This window comes from Macaca thibetana, chromosome 7, assembly GCF_024542745.1.
Source record: "Macaca thibetana thibetana isolate TM-01 chromosome 7, ASM2454274v1, whole genome shotgun sequence".
Classification (NCBI taxonomy): domain Eukaryota; kingdom Metazoa; phylum Chordata; class Mammalia; order Primates; family Cercopithecidae; genus Macaca; species Macaca thibetana.
In genome coordinates this window covers 54,133,527-54,156,382 of record NC_065584.1, presented here as the reverse complement: position 1 = coordinate 54,156,382, position 22,856 = coordinate 54,133,527, and the positions used below count along the sequence as shown (strand labels likewise).

Below are 22,856 nucleotides of genomic sequence, written 5' to 3'. Positions count from 1 at the left end.
TATTAATTAATTTTAAAGTGGAAAATCTGGTCAATACCATCTTAAGGAAAAAAGTCAACACAATCTTTAAATTGGAAAGTTGACATAATGTGTCTTCTGTTATGCACTAAGAAGACTACAGAATCATTTTTGTAGTGCTCTTGCTAAAAATCATTAATATGAATTTAATCATGAAGAAACATCAGGTAAATCCAGACTGAGGGTCATTCTACAAAGCAACTGTTGTGTACTTTCAAAAATCTTAAGGTCAAAATAGACAAAACAAGCAAGCACTCTTGGCTATGAAATGCAGGGCTGATCGTGGATTTGATCCTGGACTTGTAAAGGATATTGAAGGGACAATTGGCACAAGTTGTTTAGAATCCATGGATTAGATATTATTATTGTATCGATGTTAATTTCCTGATTCTGATTGTTTTGCTATAGATACGTAGGAAAATGTCTTAGTTTTTAAAAAACATTCACTGAAATATTAAGGAGTATCCTATCTACAACTTACTCTCAAATGATTCAGAAATGTATATACAGAGAGACAGAGAACAATAAATGAGAAAGAATGTAAAATGTTATCACTGGGGAATCTGGGTGAAAAGTATACTTGATTTCTCTATACAATTCTTGTAACTTCTCTGTAAGTTTAAAATCATGTTAAAATAAAAGTTAAAAAAAATTGTTATTCTTAAAATGTAATTACTGACATACCTGTTAACAAATTAAAAGAATGTTTTAAATGCTTTTGTTTTCTAGAGTTTTTTTTCATGTCATTGGGTCAGACCTCAAAATCAACGCAGCTTATCAAAGGCATACATTTACTTCACATTCAACTAATAATCTATTTTTTTCAACTAATAATCTATTAAACATGTAAAACAGTTCCTGAGCTTTAACAACATTGATTTCATATTGCCACTCGATTGATAGAAGAATATAAACCACAGTCAAGTCAAGAACTTGATTTGTAGAAAAGAGGAATCTCAAAGGTAATCTAACAGTTGTTCAGGAAGAGTGTGAGTTATCAGTCACCCTGTGAACACCAATAAATATGATTTCATAATAGCAGGAGTGAAGAGACTGTGGTGAAACAAAAGAAATGGAAAATGTGGCATTTTTCCACCTAGAGCTCACAATCTCATCCTGAACCAGATCTAGTACCTTGACTACAACCACCAAAGGACTTTAAGACTAGTACAAATTTCAGCTGTGCAAACTGAAACCTTACACAGGAAGGGATGTAGGACAAGAATGCACAGAGTTGGAAGGGGTTAATTCATTCAAAGCATTTTTATGAAGAACAAACCAGGCTGAGGCATTCTTTCTAGCAGGGGGGATAGAGCAGTATACTAGACAGACACAGTCCCTCCTGGAGTTTAAGCTTACGGCACAATTAGGAGCTATGAAACAAATAGTCACCACCCAAATTATTTAGTGATGTTTGTAATAAGTGTCACAATGGAGAAGTTTGGGTGCTGTGAAGGTGTATGAGGAAGGTTAAGAAAGGCTTCTCAGAGAAAGTGAGGTTTCAGCTTTGGCAAGAAGAAAGAATAGAAATTGACTGGATTACGGGAGGAGGGAACCTTGCTCTTGGCAGAGAAAATACCTGCTTGTGGAAGGCAGATGGAAACCTTTGAAGTACTGCAAGGTTAGTGTGTCTGGTGCATGGCAAGCTGGAGGGAGAGTGAAGCAAGATATGCTGGCTTAGGTGAACCTTGTAGGATCCTACAAACATTGGAGAATGGGTTGTAGGGGAAAAGTGGGGGAAACAAAAGTGGGGAGGATCAGCAACTGGAAAAGTGGTGCAGTTGTATAGGCATCACATAACAGTGGGTTAGCCTGGAGTGTTAGCAGTGAACATGGAGAAGAGGATGGAGACATATATTTGTTGCTGATGTGGAATCCATAGAGTGATCAGATGTGGGGGATGATGGAAAGGGAGAAACCAAAATGACCCGAGAGTCTTGGCTTGAGTGTCTGGGAAAGTAGCAGAGCCGTTTATTAATCTACAGAGGGAGGAGGAATTAGTTTTGAGATAAAGATCATGAGTTAAACCAAGGATACTTCTTGGAGGAGTAAGAAATGAGAAAGCACTCCGTGAAAGATACAAGGAAATTAAGTGGAAAGGCATGAAGGCAGAAAGAAGGCCATCAGTAAAGGTATCTGCTTGCAGAGCAGTGACTAGAGAGAAGGACTCTATTGAAAAGGAGGAATGTAGAAGACAGTCTCAAAGGAAAGGCAAATATATTTGAATTCAACCTGTTGTGCCTGAAAATAGATGGTGCTGAAGACTACTGTTTAAAGGTTAGATTAAAGATTATCCTCATCTAATTAGGAGTAGGATTGTTCATGATTGACCATGGTGGCAGAGGCAGAAGGAAGGCGCCGCTAATTTGATGCCCAAAGAGATTCAATAGTAACAAAAATAAATAGTGCAAAATAGTACACTTGGATATTTAGTCCTGTCCAAATAACTGGGATGGGGAAAGGGATTATAAGCAGTGGAGGAGAAGGATTTCAGATACCATAAATCTTGTAGGAGCTGGTCATTTGCCAAAATGAATGATGTCAACAATGATAGCAACAAATGCAATGATAGCAACAAATGCAATGACTATTCATTGTGCCTTTAATAAATGCTCACTAATCACTTACTATGTTTGATCTCATTTAATTGGTACAATCACCTTATAAGTATTTTTTTAAATCTTCATTTATGCTTGGAAAATAGAGCTCAGAGAACTTATCACAGAAGACACAGTTAACTCTCCAAGCATGGAGCAACTTAAGAAGTGGAAGAGGCAAGATATAGGGCTAGATTTGAATAACTCTAAAATTCTTATTCCTTACACAATGACTCTAAATCATTTCTAACCTAGAGAAACCTCAGGAGGCCCAAGGTTTCTATCTGTTCCCAGAAGAGTCTGGAAATGGCTCCGGATGCCCCATCCATATCAACTTTGCAGACCCATCTGGAGCTTTGTTGCAGTGGAAAAAGCTGCAGAGGAGAAAGGATGAATGAGAGGGCTGAACATAAAAACATGGAAGAGACTGAAGCCTCCACTTTTCCCCACCTCTGCCTATTGCCACAGTATCTGGATTAAAATTCTATGCATAGATCACTGTTTTGGTTCATTTTTCTGACTCTCTATGGTGGGAAATGTTCTCTGTCTAGGCAGGAATCCTTCCCTACTTTGCATGACTCCCAAGAAGTAATGCTGCTAGGATTTGAATCCAGGTCTGGTAGATGCCAGTGTGCAGGGGCTTCTACAGACCTTTGTAAGGCTGGGGGAAGTTTGCTGGGGAGTCTTTTAGCTGAACATCCAGGAGACAGTGGCTTCCAGGGAGGGTGTGATTAGAAATTAGAAAGTCTAGAACTTAAACTGCATTTCACTGGCCACAGCAACAAATGACCTCAGCTCCTTCTTCCTCTATAGAAATCCAGCTTGCCGGATATAGCACAGAAATTTCAAGAATAACTGCTGTGTAGCCTCAGTTATTTTATTGTTAAAAGCTATGCACCAAAATATAGGATAGCAATTATGGGAGAGAGGATGGGTTTTACCAAGTTTAACTCAATTTAACATTGTGTCTTAAAAAATCTTATGTTTCAAACCAATTCCACTCATTGAGGATTCAAGTTCACATAACTTTGCAAAACACAGCTTCCTGCCACTATGGAAAAAGGGCTTTAGAAGACTTACAAGGCTTCATAGACTTCAAATAAGTCTTATGAAACAACATGTTCACGTGTTAAGTGTAAATGAGTCAGAAACATAAGGATTAAATTTCCCTTAAAATACACAGGGGTTTGAAAATGAAGGGAAAAATGCTGAGGGCAAAACGTGTTTTGGATTTTGGCAAACCCAAAACATTTGAAAAAAAAAAGGGTTTGATGTTTGATGAACCCTAAACACAGCAGAGTTGCTCATCTCTCATTGTAATGAAGACCAATAGACCATTTTTGTGTGAAAATGCAGAATCCCACTGGAACTGCCTGTGGATCCCTCACTACTGTAGAACTTGACTGATTCTCATTTCACTAATTCACAAACTTCCTTACTCACACAGTGGTGGTGGTCTCCCCACAAGCATTCTCAGCAAAGACATAATAAGAACATATTGGAGAAGACGCCTGGGATTACTAAGACTTCATTAGTCTTATAAAATGCACTTGGGGGCATAACCACTGTACAATAAAACATTAACATAAATCATTAAAATGGAACCATGCCTCGTCAAGATAAATAAGAGGACTGTGTTTTATGTGGTATTGTCTTTATTTCTTTAAATTGGTTTGTTCACTTGCTAATTTGCAAAACTGAACAATCAGACATTCTGTGGTATAAATTAAAGCAGTGAGATTCTTTCATTCATAGATATCCCATCAAAACCCCTGATTTCTACTGAAGTTTCTGAAGTCAAAAAATGGGAATTAAGTCTGGAGGATGTTGTAGGGTCCATGCTAATATTAGGAGGTGAATAAAGAGAATGGTGTTTGTTTTCTCCCCAAAGTACTTTCTGAGGGTCTATGTGAGAACAGAATTTAAAGTGTATTTTTTTTGCCCCTTCAGTCTTAGGTCTCTCATTGTGTGCAAACAGTGGCTTCTTCATTAACAAATCCCCAGCCTAAATAATTCCCTCTGAATTATTTAGGTTGAGCTTTGATTTGAACATACATTACTTTACCCTTATAATCCTCTAGTAGTTGGAGTCATGTGACAAGCTGTCCACTTTTTAAAAGACTCCTTCATAATGAGTCCCCAAAAATGTTTCAAAGACAGGTTGCTCTAAAAATAGCAACAATAGGCACCATGAATGAGTGCTACATGCCAGCCCTGTGCTAAGCTCCTTGAATAGCCTATACCACAGAAAGTTCTATGAGGGAGGTACTATTATCTCCATTCTGCAGATGAGGAAATGGAGGCTCAGCCAATGAAGTCATCATGGTAAAATTGATATTTGAACCATTCATTCAACAAACATTTATTAAACAACTTATGTCAGGCGTTATGGTAGATACTGGGGATGTCATGATGAATGACAGAACTCTCGCTCTCACAGAGTTGGCATTCTAGATGGAAGAAGACCTTTCTGACCTGAGAGCCATTTCTTGACCACTGTACCCATTTTTTTTTTTTGTGGTTTTTAAGTAGAGAGGGACAGAAATCAACACAATATGAATTTCTCTAGAATTAGTTCATATGAGAGTGTTTGGTTATAGGAACAAGGCTGTCTGTAAGATATCATTCTTCAGATAGAGGAAAGTTGACAAAGCAGAAAAGAAAACCTCTTATGCAACAAGTTGTCCTTCTCCATTTTGCAAATTAGCATACTGTAAGTCTAAAACCATTGCTAAATACACTGACATGGGCCTGGACCTCAAGTTGTTAAGAATTCCTTTGTAGGTAAGGAGGATGTTCTCCCCTACGCTGGGTGTCCTGTTGAAAAAGAACTTTGCTTTTTTTCTCTATTAGCAAGTACTTGCTGGCATCCTTGTGACTTTCCCAACTAACTGATTTGAATTTTATGGATCTGAGGGTAATCTGTTGGTAGCATATATGTATTTTTTAATCCAGAAAGCTTGGGCTTGTAAAACTTGAGCTGCAAATTTTTATTTGCCCAGTGTACAAGAATTTGGGGGATGAAAAAGGATCTAGACCAACTTTCTTAATTCATAGAAACAGAAAAACTGAGGTCTAGATATTTGAAATACACATAGCTCTCGTCAGGGCAGGTATGGTCTAAATCTCATAGGAAAGAATCAGTATTAACCATTCTTAGACTAAGTTTTATTGATTACTCACTCGTTTGTTGGAGTCACTGTCATCATTATGATTTAGAAAATATTACCTAGAAACTCCATTCCATCACTGTGGGAAGTCAAGCTCCTTTCCCAGGATGTCTGAACATTTCCAGGGCTCACATTCTTATGCCCACCACTGACTCCAGGTTCCAGCTGCTCACCTTAGTTCCATTTGAGGATAGTCATATCATCCCTCACATTATGTTACTGCTCCACGGTATATTGGCCTACACTTGGAACTCAGAGTTTTGACATAATTCTACCCCCACCACATTCACACAGAGAAAGACCAAAGCAAGCAACAAATAAAATATTAAAACACTCATTTATAAAAGGTCTTTATGGATTTATCAGACTTCACTGGGGTTTAGGTAAGATTGAGATGATTTATTATTGCAACATCTTAACACTGAATATTGGACAGTCTTCATCTCAAAATGCCCCTTGCTCCTTGTTGCAAGTAAGCCTGAGTCCCCAGCCACATTGTCCTAGATGCTCTTTCTTTCTCTTCCTGCTCCTGTTTCCTTTTCTAAAAGTCTCTCTCAGGAACGAAAGACATGTTCTTCTATGTTCCCTTTTTATTAATTGATACATAATTCATATACCATACAATTCACCATTTTAAAGTATACAATTTAATGGTTTTGAATATATTCACAAAGTTGTGCAACAGTCGCTACTATGTAATTCTAGAATATTTGCATAACTCCAAAAGGGAACTTAATACTCTTTAGTAGTCTTCAGTCCCCTAGCTCCCAGCTCTTGCAACCACTAATCTACTTTCTATCTTTGGATTTGCCTGTTCTAAACATTTCATATAAATGGAATCATTCAATATTGGTCTTTTGGTTCTGGCTTCTTTCACTTAGCATAATGTTTTCAAGGTTCATCCACATTGTAGTGTGTATCAGTACTTATTTCCTTTTCATGACTGAATAATATTCCATTGTATGGACATACCTCATTTATTTACTAATTTTTTATTTACTAATTTACTAAAGTTGATAAAGCAGAAAAGAAAACCTCTTATGCAACAAGTTATCCTTCTCCATTTTGCAAATTAACATGCTGTAAATCTAAAACCATTGCTAAATACACTGACGTGGGCCTGGACCTCGAGTTGATGGACATTTGGTTTGTTTCCAACATTTGGCTATTGGAATAATGTTGCTGTGAACATTTGTGTACAAGTGTTTGTATGAACATATATTTTCGGTTCTCTTGGGTATATACCTACGAGTAGAATTCCTGGTTTTCTACTCAATAAATAGTTAAAGTCGCTATTTAACTTCTTGGGAAATTGCCAAATTTATGCCTACGTTTTCTTCTAAGAATTTTATAGTTTTAGCTCCTATAAGTTTTAGCTCCTATAATTAGGTCATTGCTTCATTTAAGTAAATTTTTGTAGGTAGTGTGAGGTAGGGGGTCTAATTTACTCTTTTGCATGTGGATATCTAGTGTCCCAGCTCTATTTGCTGCAAAACTTTTCTTTCCGCATTGAATTGTCTTGGCACTCTTGTTGAAAATTGACTAACCACTAAATGTATAGCTTTACCTCTATGTTCTTAAGCAGAACAATTCCACAATCTCCAGCCCTCACTTCAAAATTTATCTCAGGATATTCCTTTGCACATCTAAGGATTTAGCTGAAGCATAGAAAATACTGTTCACAAGTATGCCTCTGATTAAAGTCTTAGACAAGAATTACCCTCTAACACACTGGGAATGAGGAGTGAAGAGGAAAGATGGCTTGTCCTTCTAGTTACACAAGAATTAACAATACAATACAGTAGCCAAGAGGATGATCAGACAGTCATACTAGTTGTATAAAAATCTGGGGCAACAATCTAGCCTCTTTGAGCCTTAGTTACTTTTTGCAGTGTGTATCTCATAGTATTTCCATGTAGAAATTCCTTCTCAGAATTTCTCAGTAAATGTGTGTTTTCATTAATCTTGCATTCCATAAAAATCAGTTGAGAAATCAGAAAAACAGGAAAAACTATCATAGTTCTTCTGTGAGAATTAAAGCTTAATAATCAACATAGACGTGTTATGAGCTTGAAGACAGCCACCAATGTCACACTGAAAGCAAGAACAAGAACCGCTGACCCTCAGAGTTGAAAATTAAGGTAGGCTTTTCTGGAAATGAGACAGTCACATGCAGGAGAAAAGCAGCCACCATCCAATCCTGATCAGCAAAGTATGGCTGTTGAGTACCTGAAATGTGGTTAGCCTGAATGAAATGTGCTATAAGCATAAAATATGAATTAGATTTTAAAGTCTTAGTATGGAAAAAAGAAGGTAAAATATCTCATTAATAATTATTTTATTATTACATATCAAAATTATAATATTTTGGATATATTAGGCTAAAATACATATTATTTTTGCCTTTTCCCTCCTTTTTAATGTTACTCCTAAAGAATTTAAAATTATAGAGGTGGCCAGCATTTGTGGCTGGTGGCTGTTGCTACGTGTGGCAGGCAAAATTTTAAGACAGCCTCAAATTTCCGTGCTTCCGGTGTGCACACACCTTCTGTTTGTTTGTTGATCTGTTTGTTTGAGACAGATTCTCTCTGTCGCCCAGGCTACAGTGCAGTGGCACGATCTCAGCTCACTGCAACCTCCGCCTCCTGGGATCCTGCCATTTTCCAGCCTCAGCCTGCTGAATAGCTGGGATTACAGGTGCCCTACCATGCCCTGCTAATTTTTGTCATTTTAGTAGAGCCAGGGTTTCACAATGTTGCTCAGGCTGGTCTTGAACTCCTGAGCTCAAAATGGTCCACCTGCCTGGGCCTCCCAAAATGCTCGGATTATAGATGTGAGCCATGGCACCAATACACACCTTCTTTTCCTTATTCAGTAAAAGTACCACTGTAAAGGGATTTTGGAGATACGATTAAAGAATCAAATCAGCTTACCGAAAGACGGGGAGATTAGGTAGGTGGGCCTGACCTAATCACCTGAACCCTTTAAAACCTGAGTTCTCCCTGACTGGTGCTGGAAAGGAAGGTGGAGAATCGTGCTCCAGCTGGTCTGGAAGAAAGAAAAATATCGGGTGTGAGCTGCCTGATGGGACCACACGACAAGAAACTGTGGACAGCCTTTAATTGGTGAGAGTGGTTCCCAGCCAACAGCTAGCGGGAAAATGTGGACCTAAGTCCTGCAACCCCAAGGAAACGAATTCTTCCAGCATCCCGTGAACTTGGAGAGGACCCCAAGCTCCCAGTGAGAACTGCAGTCTCAGCTGACACTTTTAGAATTTGGCCCTGTGGACCTTGACCTACAGAAACATGAGATAATATGTTTATGTTGTGCAAAGCTGCTAAATTTGTGGTAATTTGTTATGCAGTAATAGAAAACCAACTAACCATGTTATAAGAGCTTGTTTGTGATCTTTTTTGTGACTAAGGGTGAGTCATTCTTATAAATAAATGTCTGTAAGTTCATATGCATCGTATACTTTATACAAATCCTGTGAACGGTGTTTCAAGAAATAACACATTTGGAAACAAAATAAGTCCTTAAATTAGCAATTTTGACACATCAGTTTGTGTGAGTTGTTAATCTTGCTAGGGGATCCAAACGTTAGGTTTGTTAGCATTATCTAATAATTTTTGCAGGCATTTTCTAATTTTTGAATATTAACTATAAACCACAGTTCTTCATAAATACTATAAAATACTAAAAAATAAAAACAAGCCAACAAAACAAAACAATCCCACCAACTCACAAAAAACACCACTAAACCAAAAAAATCTAAACAACTATTAAAATATTAAATATTACTTCTCCCTTGGTAAACACTACTAAAATACAGAATAACTTATGATTTCAGAAATTTCTAAGATTTTCTGGGAATTCTAATTGTTTTCAATTCCCAAAGATTAATATCCATTGGGATTTTGGAAGCACTGGTTAGCCTTGCTATAAGGGTTAAATAAACTAACAAAACAAACGACTGGGCCTAGGGCTTGCAGTTTGGAAATTGTCAAATGCATTGTTGTCATTATTAGTATCAGTCTTAGATACACAAATAACAGGAACATCAAATGAGCATTTATGAATTTAACTAAATTTTAATCTGAATTTATACACAATAGATGAGAGGAGAAGGGGGGAATTTAAAACAATTGGTTAAGATGAAAGTCAAAGGTAAATCAGCAACCTGAAGATATTCTGACTTATGGGATATTTTGATTTATTAAATAATTTTTTGAAAGAATCACTGGGATAAGTAGTAAAGGCACATGTTGGGGCTCAAAGATGAGCTAATAACAAGGCAAATGATAACCTTTTCCTAAAAACCCATGTCTATCCTCTTATAAGAGCTAAAATTGAGTTTGAACACTTCGATGATTTGCTTGTCACTAACAGAAAAGTGCGTTGCAGTACCTAGCAAGCAACACACTTTCTGTAACTTAACCACAGAAACAATATCTACTCTTCCTCTGCTTACTATGGGGAAGGTTGCAGTTAAGGTTAAAAGAAAAGAACAAAGAGGTGAAATTGATTGTGATTCCGTGTCTTAACTTCCTTCATTTCCTCTGGAAAACTTATTTTCTCCTATTCTCTCAGCCATATTATCCTCTCAAATCTGAACCTCAAGTTTCTCTGGAAAAGTTGTTCCTGACTGACTCCCCTTGCTCTTGTCAATTTCCACTCAGCCCTCATGGACTTTTTCAGTTGTGTGTTTTCACTTGGAATAACCATCTTCGAAAACTTGTGTGTTCTTTGGTCTGTGGCTGCCACTTCTCCCCCGTTAGATTATGGGGTCCTTTGGCAGAATAGCAAGGCAAGTTTTTTGTTTGTTTCTTTAGTTTTAATTCACATTGTTCTACACACAGGTGGTAATTAACATTGAGTATGTGATGAGAGTCAAGACTTCTGAAAAGATTCCTTCATAACAAAGTCCAATTTTTTGAATTTTTGAATATTCCAACTCCTGCTGAAATGGAATGAATTTGGTGGAATTTCACCATCTTAGGAATCTTGGGCTCCAGTAAGTCATTATTCCACCTCTTCCACTCTTGTGTCCTCCATGTAGGACACACGGTGTACATTTTAGCAGGTGTCAGCAAATCCCACACATGTGGTTTCTTCCAACCCTTTACATGAACAGAAATATTTCCATTCATATTAATTCAACCTTGAACCTATTTTAGAAGCAGCTGGAAAAAGCCACATTTATCTTTGCCGTTAGGCAATCAGCTAAGAATTAAGGAAATCATGTGGTTAGATGATGGCAAAAAAGACCCAGCTCATTAGAGTTGGGCAAACCTTGAAAGAGTTGGTTCTGAGAGGGCCCCTGAAGTTTGGCTCCTTCCCTGAGATTAATAACCTGTACATGTGGCACAGGATCTCTCAGGAGGTTATTGCCTCATGAGGTTATCACCCTTTTGCCTGTAATTGTCTTTCCCAGCGAGGGCTCCGTCATGGGAGAATTCAGACTAATAGCATTACACTGTTACTCTGGCAGTCTCCTTACCCAGCCCCATCCTCCCTTTTTTCTTCTCAGAAATGATGGACCTTTTGTCCAAGCAACAGAAGAAAATTTAGAACAGGAAAAAGCCCACAGGGTCAAATCTTTCTTCTTATATTGTGGGGACGGTCCTATGCTAAGCTGGTGTAAATAAAATAGGATGCTGCTGCCGCTGATGATGGTTTTCTCTGGAGAAAACCATCGGGTGCCCTTTAAAACAAAGAATTAGACATGGTCTCTGGCGAGTGGATTTGCTAGGCCTGTGACAGGTGGTAATTTCAAAGTGAGGTCTGTGCACAGAGGGAGGCCTTGAGAACATTGGAGACAAAGTGTTATATGACCTCAAATGTTTCTCTGGCTTGCTTTCTCTCTCTCTATCTCTTTTGAGCTGCAAGTAGCTTCTGGAGAGCCAGTTCCATTCAGGAATTTCAAGAATCCATGAATTCTCCTGTTACCAAAGTCCTATCTTTTAACATTATCTACAGCCAGTTGTTTCACTAAAGTAAAATGAGTCCAGCGTGGAAAGTAGTCAGGGTGTGAAAAAGCCCATGAAGTGAGCCTACAGGACCCGTCCTCCATGCCCACGATCTCTCTGTGCCATCGTCATTTTCTCATTCTCATAAGTGTAAGTATCAGAAATCAAGGAGACTTGCTTTTAGATGTAATTCTTTTGGTTTGCTGGTAGGCTGTATTTCTAATTTATTTGCTTGAGTCTACAAATGTGTAGCCATTTTGGGCCATGAAACTTCACGTCTGATCATTTAGAAATTTAGTACCCTTTGAAACAAAGAAAATTAAAACAACAATAAAAACATTGTCCAATTTCATTCACAATGAAAATATCCCTCAGTAATTTGATTTGCAGGAAATGAAAAGTATTATCAACAGAATATGCGTTTCAAAAATTTATAATCCTTTAAACAGGCAAATCCTTTCTCTGGGATTAGTAGCGTGGTTTGTGTCCTAGGAGCCAAATCCTATTCCCTAATTCAATCCTCAAATCCTTTCTAACAGTGCCTATATTGATTTCAGACCCAGATTTGTTTAAAAATTCAAGGACAGAATTTGGTCCTGTGTTTAGAGGTCCTTAATAAGGATTTTTAAAAAATGAAGTTTATCTGAAACGTAGCCTCCTGTTCCAAAAGTTAAATACTGATGTCTCAATAATATAACAGATGTGCTTAATTTCTAGGTCATCCTTTGTTTTTCCCATACCTAGCTGAACTCATACCTCCCTGAACCTAGAAGGTTGGTGTTGATCTCCAAAAGTTATTCGTGACTTCAGGTATTTCCTTAATCTCAAATGCTAGCCTTGAGTATGAGTACAGTTGATCTCCCTACAATATGTTTAGTGTTTTAAGGACTTCATCTTTTTGAAGTCATTGCACATGTAAGTGTATATTATACATATTTATATTCACAGGTGTTAGACACTCTGTTACCAGAAGTATAACTGGTATTCTGAACATCTATGGGAAGATGAAAATTATTGCTCATAATGATGATGCATACATAGTGAAGATAATAAAACTCCTAAATTGACCTTCCAAATCACCTACAAGTGTTTATATGGGCAGCACAGTTTTAGTAAATGTGTTCTATTCAATATTTATTTGAAAAATAATTATTGGTGCATGGTACATATGATAGCTCTCTATAAAGCAGAATATTTGTTTAATCAGAACAGATAATTCTTCACCTAGAAAAGGTATCTAAATTTGCTCTAACTGCCTCCCAAAGTTTTGTCTGAAAAAAAAACTAATTTATACGAAAGTGCTCTGAAACATAACATTAACTACATTAATTCAAGAAACCAGAGATCAGAGAGGCAGTAGGAGGATAAACAAAACATGGCTATATCATGAACACCTAGAAAAAGGAATTTTTTAAAGTTCACAGATAATAGTATAGGTTATATAGTAATTACAGTTAAATGTATAATTACATATGCAGTTTGTATAGTAAAAACATTATTGGGTACATACTGTGAGCCAAGCACTGAATAAAAATATTTATAGAAATTGTGTTGTTTAATTCTTAGAACAATCTCGTTGAAGTAGATATTATTATCATTATCATTTTACACTCAAGGAAAATGAAGCTTAATTAACAAGGAGTAACTTGCCCAAGATCACACAACTAAGTGACTCAGCCTGGATTTGAATCCACGTATGCCAAACTTCAATCCCCATGTTCCTGACCCCACCCCCTGTGGCTTCTTTGTCCTTCCCCAGTCTTGTCTTTCAATAATGTGCTCTATCCCCATACTCTGCTCTGCCGGTTTCTAACCATCTCCTAATGGACAAATCCAGTGATAACCTTTGGTCTCAGTCCTCCTTGAATTCTATGTTATCTGCTCTGAAATATAGTAATGGTAATACATACACATGATACGGTACAGTTATTGCAAAAACAATTGCAGTAATACAGCAACTGCTTCAGACATAATGTTTGGTTATTAAAATAGAAAGCTGTTCATGGTCAAGGTTAGGAGCTCATGTGGTATGACCTTGGATAAGATGTTTCCCACAGCTATGCTTTCTTCTGTTGTAAAATATCAGTGATGGTACTTGCCTAACTGGGTTGCTGAGAAAACTTACTACGGCAGGGCCTATAAAAGTGTACTTTGCTAACTTCACCACTAGCGTTCAGTAATCATTTATTATATAACATCACATGTTTGTTAGGATTATTGTTTGTAAGTATACTGTGTAAAGTCTTCTTTCTCCTTGACCTCCATGGCGTAGCTGTGTTTTGCCTTTCTGTCTCTCTGACAGTTCTCTCACTGTAGCATCTTCAGTAGACTCCCTTCTGCCCTATCTTCTGCACATTTTTCAAGACTTGATTCTTGGTTCTCTTTTCTCTGGCATCTCCAGGATCTTATACTCCTTGACTGTCCTTCTGAAAAAAATGCCCTGTCATCCCACCTCATGCCCACAAAGCCACTGTATGTCTTCCAATTCCTAATCCGTACCTGTTTCCCAAATCTGTCCACACCTCTGTCTTCACTTTGTTCTTTCTTAGCCAGAGTCAGCTGGAAAAATCTTTTGGTGTGGAAAGTCCCCTGCTCCAGACTTGACTCCTCCAAGCCTATGATCCCTATACATACTATTGTTAACCATTTCAGGAAGTGAATCCTTACAAGAAGTTGTGCTTGGATCCAACACAGATCCCTGCTATCTGACCTCACTTGGGCATTCAGGGTTAAATGGGACATCCTTTTCTTCATGGAGAATTAATGCTGTATCATATGCCCCATAACTGTAGTAATAAATTTTCCCATGTTCCTTAAATGCCCAAAGAGACTTCTATCTCCTTACTCCTATGGACTTCTTTACCGAGAAAATAAAAAACATCTGATCTGAGCTCCTTCCCATTCACTGTTTCCCATGATTACTCTGCCAGGGTTTTTAATCTCATGCCCCTTTAAACTCCTCTGGAATCTTCATCAGTTATATCCCTTACTTTCTATATATTTTTTTTTAAAATTTCTCCTCTCCAATGCCTCCTTTCTAATCAGTTGTGTTTTTCATATAGTGAGGATTTTTTTTTTAAACCTGCTAACATCTTCAGGTATCATCTGCTTCTTTGTTTGCCTCCCAAATTCCCTAGAAAGCAACCTCCTTAACCTCCAGTAATCTCATTCCCCAGTACTTCTACTGAAATTGGTTTTTTGAAGGCCACCAGGGTCCCCTAAGCCATCAAACCATTGTCCTTTTCTTATCTTGCATTCTTAGTTTTCCTGATGGTCATGTCCTTGTCATGTGTCCCTTTTTCCTTACTTTCTCTTCCATGGCACTGCATGGTTCTGTCTTCTTAGCAGCTTGTCTTCAATCTAATTTAATCAACATTTATTCAGCATTCGCTCATTTCAACTGAAATTGATAAAAATCAAGATATCTTTTGGCTAATCTGCCAGTATGACGTATAGCTGATAGTCACATTGTCACCAAATTATTAAGCTTTTTCTCTCTAAAATGAATCAGCTGAAACAATGAATTATGTTCCCTTCAGCTCCTGGACTTGAAGATTTGATTGATGGTGATGATTAATTTCTTTGAAATAATCTCACGAAAAGTGCTTTGTGCACTGTTCTAACCCAAACATCTAGAACAGTGCATGGTACATCTTATTTTAAAAGACAGTATATAACACGTGTTATGTGCCAGGCACTATTCTAAGTGCTTTACAAATATTAACTCACTCTATCCTCAAGACATCCATATAAGGTGAATATTATGGTTAGTCCCATTTTACAGATGAGGAAACTGAGAGACAAATAACTAACCCAAGGTTATACAGCCAGCAAGTGACCCAGCTATGATTTGAACCCAGGCAGTATGGTTCCAGGTTCCATCCTACATAGGTACTCAATAAGTGATTACTGAAAGAAAAAACCATTTGCAGAAGTTACTTTCTGACTCTCTTTGAAAGCTAATTTAAGATTTTTGTTCTCATTTAAATTATTTCCAGTATTTTGCGTGTTTGTGCTGCTTCCCACAATCACTTGAGACAAAAATTTTTTCTTAACATTTGGATATAAAAATGTGTCAGTGGGACAAGATACTTGGATTTGCAGATAATAAAAGCATTTCAGAATTTCCATCTGTGTTTTTGCTCTCGTTTTAGGCACATCCTGGAGTGGAATAGTTGGGGATCTCTGGAGAAGGTACCCTGCAGCAGCTGCTGCCCTCTCAAGGCACCTCTGCATCTGCTACTTCTTTAGAAGGTTTCAGCACACAAACTACCCTTCCTGCAGACAGGGAGTAAGTCTTTGGTGGCAGGAAGTCCTGTGATGTTGGCACTGCTCTCTGTAAAACAGAGGGTTAGGTATTCTTTTGTCAAGCACCTCTTTTTTGGGGGAGGCAGGGGCATGTATTAGCCATTATCCCATCTTTCCATCTTGTTTGCATACCTTGTATAAGTAGATAGCACTTCTAAAATCTCATGTATCAAGGAGTCTGTCTTTGGCTAAAGAAAGCTGATCACCGTAGCTCACCATTTTCCTGCTGATTACCAGTTTTTCTACTGCATTATCCTGTCCCATCATTTCTTTCTGAGCACACACATGAACTGTGTGAACGAGACATGCTGTGATTTCTAAATCATTCATGGCATCTTCACGTTTGTTTCATTGACAATAACAATTATGTAACACCATGTTTTCTTAATTTTTTCATTCTGTAAATGTGTCTTTGAAAAGATTTACTGCAGTAATCACTGTTTGGGAACCAGAAATCCCTCAGGAACCAGGTAAAGCAGAAACCTACTTGAATTCGTAATTAATCCTAAATGCTGCCAAACTTAAAAATAAGACTCTTGGTTGTTTCTGCTTGTCTAAATGGCTGCTACATGAGACACAGAAGAATTACATTTAACAATATCACTTTTTGTGAAGAGAATGTAACTAGGAAAAAGTTTTTTCACTAGTGCAGTAATTATTTGAAGATTAGAATTATAACAAACCCAATCTCTTTTATTCTGTCTTATATGACTATTTAAATTTTATAAGCATGTGTTTGAAAAAGATACAGCATTCTTCCTAATTTACTGAGGAAATGTACTTTCTCTTAACATTTATGCTGCCAAACTCTATTCTTTTATAGTTATACAGTAGAAAGTGATAATTAATTTTTTACAGAAATTGTTAGCTATTATGATTATAATGAATTAGTAAAGCATTTTACTTTTACAATCATTAATATATTTTTATATTTCAATGTACTGATATTAAGTTGTTCAGTACAGTCAGTTGCTTTACTAATTAATCTTATAGCATTTATATTATGTGTTATAGCATAAAACAAAACAATGTATTTTAAAAACTCCAGTGATATTGAGAATACTTACCCATACTTGAAAGTGAATATTGAGATATTAAAATTAAATCTGATCATGTCATATCTATGTTTTGGTATAAAATGTCCTTTTATGAAATGATAATAAGGGTTGTTTTTTCTAACATATTTACTTCTCAGAATAAAAAGCTGGCACATCTATTTTAAAAATTACTCCAAATGACATGGCTTTGTCATCTTCCTAGCGTTGTTGAGCTCATCAGATAAGACTTTAAGCTGCACAGTCACAGGATCACTGACCATTTACAAGTTCCAGGATACTAAAAAAGGATACTGAGGTAGCTATTTGGCTTTCTAGAAGCCAAGGTTGAAGCTGATGCCAGATACTAGAGTTAGTCTGAATCTGATGTTTAATGCATGTCTAAAATTTATGTTTTTCTTCCCAGATTCATAGCTTCCATCTTCTTCCAGGTCTTGACTCTCTTGGTGTCTTCATTCCTAGGTTCTCTTTTCTGAGCTTCTACAGGTCTTATGTGAGGTCATCTGACATTTAGTTTTTATATTTCTTTTTGCTTTCATTGTTTTGCATTTTTGGCTTCATTGTCTTGCATGGTCATTCAATTTTTGTGTTCATACTTCTATTATTTCCAGCTCAGTGACAAACTACTTGAGGTTAAGCATGGACATTATTTTCTTCAGATTCTTTCTTGCCCTTGATGCTGTATGGCTGAGAGCTCCATAAAGAACATATGCTTTGTGAGTGAATAAATGAATGACATAATTCAGCTTTTTCTGAACATCCAGAGGGGGAATAGTTGTTGTGTCTGTCTTGCAGAGAGGCAGTCATAGTGCTGAGAAATTTTGCCAAGCTTACTGTCCCATGAATTATCATGATATGACAAACTGGCTTGGAGCTGAGTCATCCATGCCACGTCCATGTTATTAGATCTTGTGACATGGGAAATCTGCAAATGGTAGAGCACAAATACAACTAAATGAGTGTGGGTCTGTGCATGTATAAATACTCTGTTTCAAAGATCTCTTGATAAAGAACATGTACATGGGTTTATAGGCCCCAATTAAATGATATAAAATGAAAGTGACAGAGTCAGGATTTGAACTTAAGCAGTCCTGCTCCAAAGTTCCAGGTTTTAATTGCTCCACTCCTTTGCATCTTTATGATGTACACACAGAATCAGAGTAATCATCATCTAACCCTCCTGTACTCCATTAGCTTAGAGAGAAGCTCAGCTTAATGCCCTAGCCAGTGCCACAGCACCCCTGCCAGGAGTCAGATACTCATTTCCAGACCACCAGAAGCTGGTCCTGGAGGAAAGACCACATGTAGTCTCTAATTGAAGTTCTAGAAGAAGTTGAGGTACCCTTAGTCAGGTGTGTGGGGTGGTTCCGAGTCAGTCTGAAAGCCCAGCAGGGTGACCATATAATTTACCATCCAAAGTAAGATTCTTCTGAGAGTGAAAGGAAACTCTGTAATAATTATGCTGAGAGTACAAATGTAAGCTGGGACTACCCCAGGCAGTTTTAGGTTTCTGAGTCTGGAAAACCTCCAAGGAAAAAAAAAAAAGTGTAAGTAAACTTAATAAATTTGGTAAGACAATGATCTGAAACAGAATAAAATTGGGAAAAGGACAGTCTACCTAGGGATAGAAACCTAATACAGTTAATAATGTTTAGAAAAGAATTGGGCAAGTAGTATGACATACGGAATAGTGGGGCAACAAAGTGCTTAAGTCTCTGATCCGGGAATCTACTTACAATAGCATAGAAAATCATTCATCCTGAGTTGTCATTATATAAGGTTAAAAAAAGTATCTAGACAGGCAGAGCAATATGGAAGTGAGAATAAGTCAAGAGAACAAATGAAGCTGAGAATAGATTTCCAACAATTATTCTCTAGGTGAGGCCTGAATGGATCTAATAACAGGTGAGAACATCACTATGGGAACTCTGAAACAACTTATGTGTATCACAAGCTCAGGGTGAAAGTTAGGGAGCAAGTCTGGGTTGGCCACATCTGTATCTTCCTGGTGCCAAGATGGTTCCATGTTCTTGTCAGATGATGTGCAGGTATTTCTTCTTAGCAGTCTGAGTTTTCTGAAATTTTCAATGATTGAAAAATAAATGTAAATAACCTTGGGAAATGTAGGATGCCAACCATCTGAAAAGAGGTAAGACTGGGACAAGGTCAGTATATCCACAGACAAAAAACTAATGTAGTTAATGCTGTCTAGGGCAGAATTAGGTGAGGCTATATGACAAGAAAAGACCTGAAGTTTAAATTCAAGTTGAATGTAAGTCAGCCATGCATTTCCAGATCAAAAAGGACAGGAATGTGACATCAAAAATTGGAAAGAAACTTTTTGTTGCTCCAAGACTTGCCAAGGACCTTATGAGGGCTTGATGTACAATTCTGACTTCATAGTTAGAAACATGATGCAAAGAAGTAAAGTTTGTAAAAGGATGACCAGAAAGATTATAATGGTGGGAGGATGTTCTCTCATGAAATTTGATGAATAAAGACAGAAAGCTAAGGGTTGATTTAATTGTTTTCAAGGATCATGAAGAATATAGATATTCACTATTTTGCTCCTTTACACTAGATTGAATAGGAAGAAATGGGCTGATGTTGCTTCAAGAGATATGTTGCTAATACTTAAGGAAGTACTTCTCAACCAAATATTGGGGCAACGAAGTGCTTAAGTCTCCGACTCTGAAATCTGTTTACAGTGGAATAGAAAATCACTAGTTCTGAGTTGTTACTTTATAACATATTTGATGTAGGAGGCTGGGGAGAGTGAATGGAGGAATTTGAGATCTGTCTCTTCACAGACCTGGAGGTTCTGAAACTGATTGGAGGGGAGAAGGAAAAATCAAAGTCAATTAACCATTAAAAACTGTGAAGCCAGCTCTCTACCCCTGGGTCATGGGTGTGTTCAGATGGTTCCTCACACACCAGGGCCAAGCCTTCCCTTCTGAAATCCAGGTGGTGATGCTTTGACATTGTCCCGTGACTTCACCAGGGTTGTTCCTCCTCATTCTACTTTAGTCCCTGGTGAGTCACCTGGGTGGGGACTCTGCCTTTGGCCCTGAGGAGGCAGCTGCTCCCTTTTGAGCTGGGAGGAGCAGCTTCTGTAGGTGTCCCGCCCAGAAACTCCACACAGCTTTGTCAAGCCTCTAAGGCTTTTCTCTGTCTGGTCAGAGATACAAGACAGAATATCCACTATCATCTGGTGTGGTACTCAGTCCTTCTGTTAAGAGAGAAACAACACCTTTGCACCAGGGCAGTAGCCAATGTCAAATCAGCTTCAGGGAACATTGAAGCCAATATAAAAGCACCCCTGAGAGTTTAGCATCCAGCCTTTCTCTGCCCAGCTGGCTGCTTGACTTGAACCTACCTCTGCTGAGATCTAGAACCCAGAATCTGCAGAACCAGAGCAACACAGCTGTCCTCACAGTGAGGTGCTGGTCTCCCTAGAGGGAACATGCAATTTTCTGTTTGTGATGCAGGTAGTATAACCAGACAAGGTGCCACTGAAGACTTCCAACTACTCACAAGAGGTAGGAGATCCATCCACAGAAGAGAAAGGGCACACAAGCCTAACTCTTACAATGTGGATCTGTGTATAGTTACTCTGACCTTCATTCTGAAATCACTAAATTTAAAAAAAGGGAAGTATAGCACCAATATGTGACTCTTAGAAAGGAATCCTACTGCCTCTCGCTCTTAGGCTCTGATTTTAGCTGCATTAGGAGTCCTACATTTCTTCAATTTATTCACTCAGCAAATATTCAAAGAGTGGCTACTATGTGCTTACATAGGTACTGGAGATAAAATGATGAATAAGACAGACATGGAGTTTATATCTAATTGGGAGAGACAGACTATAAACAAAAGAAATAAGCAAGAGAATATCAGATGGTGATAGATGATAATAAATCAGGGCGATTGGTGGAGAGCTAGTGCTGGGATGGGGAGATTAGTTTAGCTTGAGATATTGGGGACAGGCTCACAGAAGAGTTGATTAAAGAAGTCAACCAGCAACTTGAATGACAAAAGAGACAGGTGATGATCCGGCATTCCAGCAGAGGGAATTGCTGGTGGAAAGGCCCTATGCCAGGAAAGGGCTTAGTGTTCTTAGGAAGAAGGGAAGCCTGTGTGCCTAGAGTGTCATCAGCCAGGAGCTCAGGGATCCGAGATGAAGTTGGAAAGCTTGTCAGGAGGCAGATCACTAGTGGTCTTGCAGCCATGGGGATAGTGAATTCAAAATGCTGCAAGGATAGGATCAGACTCCAGAAGTCATAGAGTTTGTCCTTCTCACTTCAAAAACGGAGAAACAGAGCCTAGAAGGGTAAATTCTGTCACTCTATCTCCGCCAGCCAAGCATGGTAATGCGGGGACTGAACAGGAGAACTTCTGACATGGTTTCTGCCAATTTCTGCTCAACTCTTCCTGAATGCTAGAAGACAGGGACTATTGAACGTCATTAAATATTGAAGCACCTACTCTTTAAAACATGTCACAATCATAGTGTCTTTTTGACTCACACAACTAAAAAATCATGGAGGCCAAAGTCAATCTTGTAGAATAGATTCCTATTTTCCATAGCTTGAACATTGGCTTTCCATTAAGAATTAAATTTTCTAAGGTCTAAAAGTTTTTCACCAAGAGCCCATGTTCAGGTTATATACTTGCCATGAAGGCTTTTCCTAGCTAGGGCCATACTTCAGATGGGCTGATTTTGATCCATAAGATCAGGAGACTGGAGAAATGACTGGGTGAGACTTATTATGCACTTTTCCAATGTGGGGAGGACCAGAGAGTGTGGGTGGGTATGAGGAAAACACAGATGAGGTTTGGTCATTATTAAAGCTCCTGAGGCTGGGAGCGGTGGCTCACGCCTATAATCCCAGCACTTTGGGAGGCCTAGGTGGGCAGATCACTTGAGGTCAGGAGTCCAAGACCGGCCTGGCCAACATGGTGAAACCCCGTCTCTACTAAAAATACAAAAATTAGCCGGGCCTGGTGGCAGGCACCTGTAATCCCAGCTACTTGGGAAGCTGGGGTAAGGGAATTGCTTGAACCCAGGAGGTGAAGGTTGCAGTGAGTCAAAATTGTGCCACTGCACTCCAGCCTGGGTGACAGAATAAGACTCCGTCTCAAAAAATAAATAAATAAAGCCACCGGGCAGCATGGTGTCATTACTGAGGACACGGCCTGTGACACTAGACTACATGAGTTGGAACCCCAGTTCTGCTGCTAACTCGCTGTGTGAATTTGGGCACATTACTTCATGTGTTCCTCAGCTTTTCTACCTGTAAAATGGGATAATAATGATATCCTTCTCATGGAGAATTAGATTAATAGCTGCAAAAGCATTTAGAACTATGTTTGTTCTTAATAAACACCATATAAATGTTTCAAAGATTTTTTTTAAAAGGCTTATAAAATCGTAGAATTATCTTTTGCTCTCTTTGTAAAAACGTGGGGGTCTAGTTGATATCCTGATGGACCAGTTTTGTATCGTCTCAATGCAGAGTGCTTAGTTTGGCTATTTAATGTCACAGATCAAATGCAATCTCTTCATTCCAGGAGTAGGTCACATTCCTACCACAGGGACATATGGTGCAGCTTCTATGTCCAGAAGGAGCTAATATTCCACTATACATACAAACATACAGAATCAGACAATTATACTGTAAGTTATGTATACACAGGACATATGTGTATATACATCTTGGTTTTTCAAACAGCAATGGC

At 38.2% G+C, this 22,856-nt stretch overlaps 1 protein-coding gene across 1 annotated transcript in view; it reads left to right on the top strand.

The window, feature by feature from the left end:
• Positions 1-22,856, top strand: part of CGRRF1 (cell growth regulator with ring finger domain 1) — a 1,085,659-nt gene that overhangs the window by 125,017 nt on the left and 937,786 nt on the right. The gene's annotated exons all lie outside the window — the stretch shown is intronic.